Here is a 6,153-nt window from a genome sequence, read left to right on the forward strand (position 1 = left end):
CCCGCAGGGAGAGGTGCCGAGTGGCAGCTGCGAATCCTTCCTGTTCCTGGCAGGACACCAGTGGCTGCTCCAAAGCACCGGGTCCCCATGCAACATCTCTGCATGCTGTTTCCTACATCTACTTTCTTTGTCTGTAACTTGTTTGGGTTTTGCCTGTTTCTTTCTACCTTCTTTGGTGTTCTGTTTTTGTTGTTGATGTTGTTTCTATTGTTGTTGTTGTTTTGGTTTTGTTGGTTTCTTTTAAGTTGGTTTCATTTGGTTGGTTTAGGTCAGTTTCTATGAGTTGGTTTTGGTAGGCTTTTTGAGACTGGTTGTTTGACAGCGTATGACGTTGTTGGTAGGTTGTGTGTTCATAGGTCACTGCAGGCTGGTTGTTTTAGGTTAAGGTTTGTGAAGCTTGGTTTAGGTTGGCGGTCTTAGATTGCTTGTTTCAGGTTTGATGGTTTAGCTTGGTTTGGGTTGGTTAGTTCAGGTGGGTTGGTTTAGGTTGTGTGATGTGATTTTCTTACCGCTGATCTATGTTGTTTGGCTTCGGAGGTTTATTTTTCTTGGTTTTGTTGGGTTCTTTGGTTGGTGCTGTTTTCTGCCGATTCTTTAGCACTGGTTGTGTTAGTTTGGTTTAGGTTTCTGGTTTTAGTAGCTTGGTTCAGTTTGTTGCGGTCGTTTGAGGTTGGTTGGAGGCAGGTTCTTTGAGGGTGGTTGTGAGAGGCTGTTTGCTGGAGGCTGGTGGGTTCAGGTTGCTTGATGTAGGTGATTTTTGGTTGAAAGTGTCTTCCGTTGGTTGTTGTAGGTGGCGTATGTGAAGCTGTTTTCGTTGAGGCCGTTTTCAGTACTTTGGTTTAGGTTTGTTTAGATGATTTGAAGTTGGTTGGTTGGTTGGTTGGTTATTTTAGGTTGTTTCTTTTCAGTAGGCAGTTTAGGTGGGTTGGTGGGTGTCTGTGTTTTCAGGTAGGTTGGTTTAGGCAGGTTTGGTTTGCATAGTTTAGGTTGCTTGAAGGGTTTCTGTTGAGGTTGGTTCAGGTGGTTTGGTTTAGGTTGCTTTAGTTACTTTTTGGTAGGTTGTTTTAGGCAGTGTTATTTCCGTTGCATGTTTTGAAGATGGGTTCCTTCAGGTTGGGGTGGTTTAGATTGGTTGTTGAGGGTGCTTTAGGTGGTTTGGTTAGATTGACATTGTGTTTTGTTGGTTTTAGGTTGTGTCTGGGTGATTTGGATGTGACTGCAATCTCGCTGGGACCTGTGTCCCCCAACTAATCACCAGGCTCGATTGGGCTGTTTCTGCTGTCTCAGCAGATGTCCCCTTCCTCCTTCCCTGCTCCCCGTGTTTCCCTGCCTTGCTCCAAGAGGACGACCTTCCCCGCTAGAGGCGAACCACTGCTAGGTCAAGGGGATACGGTAGCTGCGCTGTGCTTGAGAACCTGCAAACAAGCTCAGGGTCCATTAGCAGGAGAACCTGGGGTAGTCAAGCTTCCAAGACTGCAGACACATCCAAGTGAGACACGGCATGGCTTTTAGCTTGGTGATTGTAGGCTGGTTTCAGTGGTTCTGTTTAGCTTTGGGTTGTTTGCTTTAGGTCATTTTGGTCAGGTTATGTCATTTGGTTTCATATTTTTGAGGTTGGTTTAGATGGGTTGTTTTAGGTAGTTTTAGCCTTGATCAGATTGTTTTGAAGTTGTGTGAGATTGTTTAATGGTTGTTTTAGGTTAAGATTGGTTGGTTTCGGTGTGTTTAGCTTGTTTGGTTACAGGTTGCTTAAGGTTGGCTGAGAAATGCCGGTTTCTGTAGTTTTAGATTGTTTTAGGTAGGATTTTTTAGATCATTTGGTTTGGGTAGGTTTGTTTTAGGGGGTTTAGGATGGTTTCTTTTGTTTGGTGTAGGTTGGTTTAGGTAATTTGTTGTAGATTGTTTAAGGTTCTGCTTAGGTTGTTGGTGGCTGATTGAAGTATTTTAAGGCAGATTGGTTTAGGTTCTTTAAGGTTGTTTTCGGTGAGTTGTTCTATGCTGGTTTGGGTAGGCTGTTCTCACTAAGTTTAGGGCCATCTCGTGGAGCAGCAGGCACCCAGCCCAAATGGCCCAAAGAAGCCGTGGCAAGGGGCCGTGCTCAGCGCTGCAGAGGAAGGCAAAAAAACCCCTGGAGACGCTTGCTGTCCCACCTGGCGGGGAGAAAAAAAAGCCTTCCTCCCCCCAGCTGCAGGGCACGAGAGGCCATCTTCCTGGTGCTTGAGCAGCAGGCAGGAACCGAGCCAAAAGGGCCCAGAGGAGCTCTGCAAAGTGGTCATGCTCCATGCTGCAGAGGAAGGCAAAAAACCCCCGGGGACCAGGGCCAATCTGCCCCGGGGGAAAAAATTCCTTCCTGACCCCAGTGCTGGCGATCGGCTGTTCCCTGAGCATGTGAGCCAGACCTGGCTCCTTGTCCCACAGGCTGCTCACGCCTCCCAGGACCTGCCCAAGCCCTATCCTGTCCTCCCTTGAGCTGGAGCCATCTCCTGGACTTCCGAGAGTGCCCAAATGCCTCTGAGCTGACGGACCTTGGGGGCAAGACTCCTTCCTGTGCCTGGTGGGACACCAGTGGGTGTTCCAAGCACAGAAGAAATTCCCTTGGTCTCTCCACTGCTATCCAGCTCAAAAGGATTTCCATCCATGAGCTGAGCTTGGAAGGTGGCCCTGCCAGCAGATCACCTTGCAGTCGAGAACCTCCAGCAGCCTCATGCAAGCTCTTCCTCCCTCAGCCCCTGCCCTGTGATTCCACCAGCTCCTCAAGTGCTTCCTGTGGGATGTGTTGGGGCTGCCCCCGGGCCGGCTCTGGCAGTGGACACGGGACCCGGCTGCTCCTTTTGATCCTGCTCCGGGCATTGTGAGTGCTGCGTTGCCGGGTGCTGGCATTGTGACACGGGGGTGACAGAGCCAGGCGTGTGCAGCCCCGCCCACCCCAACTCCGCCCAGCACCCTTGGGAGGAAGCCTTTGGGGTGCTGGCCCCAAATCAGTCCCTGTCGTCTACAAGACAGGGGAGTAATCAGCCTAACCGTGTCCCTTTTTTGCCAAAACACAGTGTGGATTTGTTGCCAGTCCAGCCTTACTTCCAGTACTTCTTCCTACAGCCCTGTTACGAAGTCCCAAGCTCCATTCAATAGAGTCTGGTTAGGCACTGGCAAAAACAGTGTTAGTCCTATACCATGTCTGAATAAAAATTTGTCCCACACCATTTTCCCCTTGTAAAAGAAAGGAAAACTAATATCCAAAATATCCCCAAACGTATTAAAATGACCAGCCATACATCAGTAAAAAGAAATCAATAATTCCATAAAGAACACTGATAGTCAACAAAAAACAAAGGGACAATCCACCGGGTGCTGATCCAGTGCTCTTTCCCATGCTGTACTCTTTGCATTTCTTTCATTAGTGGCTTCGTGGTTGTTCCTGTCGCCTGCGCGCGCTGACTGGCACAGTCACTGTCACTGCCCCCGCTGGCACTTCATCCCCCCCTGCTGCAGGATGACACACCAGCCCTGCAGCTCCGCAGCGAGTCAAGCCCAGCGTTGCATGTCCCTGCCCTGCTCACGGCGAAGGGCTCCTGTGCCCAGCCCAGCAGGGCAGCGGCATCAGGTGGTTGCAAAGGTTGCATTTCACTCCAGGAGCCGAGAGCCGAGTTGTTGGGAGTGCCCTGGGAACTCGGCTCGTTTGAGAGTCCAGCCTGCAGCCCCGGGACAGCAGCAGCTGTCCCTCCTCTGAGAGGTGGGGGCGTTTCTGGAGGGAGCGTCACCCTCCGAGGCAGAGGACAGAGCTTCGGAAGGCTCGGTGCTTCTGGACTCTGACCCGCCACAGAATGTGCAATGGCTGTAGAAGTGGAAATACCGATTTTCTAAAGAGTGCTGTAGTGTTAAGAATGCAAACCGTGTTTGAGGAGACAGTGCTTTTTTGGCTCCAAGCCACTTCTATGGGTGTTGAAGCGTTTCCAGAAATCCTTCTTGCAACAACCTTCTTGTGAGTTAATGAGAAAATAGGGTGGGAGAAAAATCAGCACATAAACCAGCTGTGACACACAGCACTGAAAAGTCTCCACCGGACACTCCACGCACAAGAAAAAGCCCCATGTAAGGGTGGGCTGGCACAGCGGGGCCACCGGGCTGTCGGCAGCGGTTGTAGCGGCGGCAGCTCCAGGAAGCTGCCCGGCCGGAGAAGAAGGGACAGGGGGCGGGAAGAGTTTTCCCTCCAAGTCTCTCTCGGGAGCAGCCAAACCGCGGGACTCCCGCTCGTTCCCGCCTTTGCCGGAACACGGGGCGGGGCCGAGGAGCGACGGCTCTGCCATCCGCTCGTCGGGGCTGCTGGGCCGGTCTTTGCGGGAGGCGGTAGCGATTGGTCGGGTCTGTGTCCAGCATGGCGGCCAAGGCGAGCAGCAGCCCCTCTCAGCTGCTGCTGCTGCTGCTGCTGCTGCCGCTCGGTAACCGGCGCCGCGACGCTTCCGCGCTGTCCCGGTGCCCGGGCGGGGCTGCGCTGGGGTCCGTCTTGTGCCCGGCGGGCGGGCGGGGAGGGCGAGGCCGCTCGTGGGCACGCGTGGGTGGCGCGGCCGGCGCCGCCGCTTGGCGGGCAGCTGGAGCGGGGGCAGCGGGTGTGCCCGCCGGGTCCGGCGGTGTCGGCCGGTACGGGAAAATCCCGTAGAAGATGTTTCAGACTTGTGAGTATTATTTCTGCTTGTTGTTGATGTTTAATCTTTTGTTTGCTGGGGCAAAACTTGCTGTAAGATCTGTGAGCAAAACGTGGTTTTGGAATATTTGCCAGCTGAGTGGGGTCTCCCTTGGACTTCATCTCTAGGGGGTGATGGGTTCAGGGCAGCCGTGCCCTTCTCCCCCCCTCCCGCCTCTCCCCTTCTCCCCCCCTCCCGCCTCTCCCCTTCTCCCCCCCTCCCGCCTCTCCCCTTCTCCCCCCCTCCCGCCTCTCCCCTTCTCCCCCCCTCCCGCCTCTCCCCTTCTCCCCCCCTCCCGCCTCTCCCCTTCTCCCCCCCTCCCGCCTCTCCCCTTCTCCCCCCCTCCCGCCTCTCCCCTTCTCCCCCCCTCCCGCCTCTCCCCTTCTCCCCCCTTCTCCCGTCTCCAAAACACTTTCAAGGACACAAAACACAAGGGATACAAGTGTTTATTTTAATTTTATTTTCTCTTCTTGAAGGCTGGTTAGTTGGTTGCACTTCTTTAGCCTTCCTTAGCTTAGTTCTACGCTGTTCTAGCTAAGTGTAGGGCCGCCTCGTGGAGCAGCAGGCACCCAGCCCAAATGGCCCAAAGAAGCCGTGGCAAGGGGCCGTGCTCAGCGCTGCAGAGGAAGGCAAAAAACCCCCGGAGACGCTTGCTGTCCCACCTGGGGGAAAAAAAGCCTTCCTCCCCCCAGCTGCAGGGCACGAGAGCCCATCTTCCTGGTGCTTGAGCAGCAGGCAGGAACCGAGCCAAAAGGGCCCAGAGGAGCTCTGCAAAGTGGTCATGCTCCATGCTGCAGAGGAAGGCAAAAAACCCCCGGGGACCAGGGCCAATCTGCCCCGGGGGAAAATTCCTTCCTGACCCCAGTGCTGGCGATCGGCTGTTCCCTGAGCATGTGAGCCAGACCTGGCTCCTTGTCCCACAGGCTGCTCACGCCTCCCAGGACCTGCCCAAGCCCTCCCCTATCCTACCCTACCCTACCCTATCCTATCCTAGCCTAGCCTACCTTGAACTGGAGCCCTCTCCCGGCCTCGGGAGAGTGCCCAAACGCCTCCAGCGCTGTCCTCGGGTCTGCGGCGCTGTCCCCCGCTGTCTGGTGGCTCCCGAGGACTCCCGGTGTTCTGGGGCTGCCGAGCAGAAGATGGCAGCGAGTCTCCTCGCCTCTTCCCCAGGCCCCAGGGCAGAGGAGATGCCCCGGCATGAGGGCCGGGGGTGCGGGCTGGGAAGCCGGGCTCACCTGTGGCTCCAGAGCGGCTGCTGGTCCGGCCCATCCCCGGAGGTGGCTAGCGGCGGCTGCGGGGGCGGCGCCGCTTGCGGCCAGGCGCCTGTTTGGGGGCTCTGGGAGAGCCCCCGGCCGTCCTGCGGCGCTTCGGGCACCACGGCGCCGCAGGCAGTCCGGCCGTGCTGCTGGAGGGCCCCTGCAGCCCCGCCTGAGGCGGATCCACCTCCATCGCCTCCTCCTCCTCCTGCCGAGGC

At 55.5% G+C, this 6,153-nt stretch overlaps 1 long non-coding RNA gene across 1 annotated transcript; it reads right to left on the reverse strand.

The window, feature by feature from the left end:
* Window positions 1–5,116: 5,116 nt before the first annotated feature.
* Window positions 5,117–6,153, reverse strand: LOC309452293. Its single transcript, XR_014186524.1, has 2 exons — window positions 5,915–6,153; window positions 5,117–5,804 (listed from the first exon to the last, which is right to left on the reverse strand). It is a non-coding gene; the product is annotated as an uncharacterized lncRNA (long non-coding RNA).

The sequence above is a fragment of the Streptopelia decaocto genome, assembly GCF_964273445.1.
Source record: "Streptopelia decaocto genome assembly, contig: HAP1_SCAFFOLD_854, whole genome shotgun sequence".
NCBI lineage: Eukaryota > Metazoa > Chordata > Aves > Columbiformes > Columbidae > Streptopelia > Streptopelia decaocto.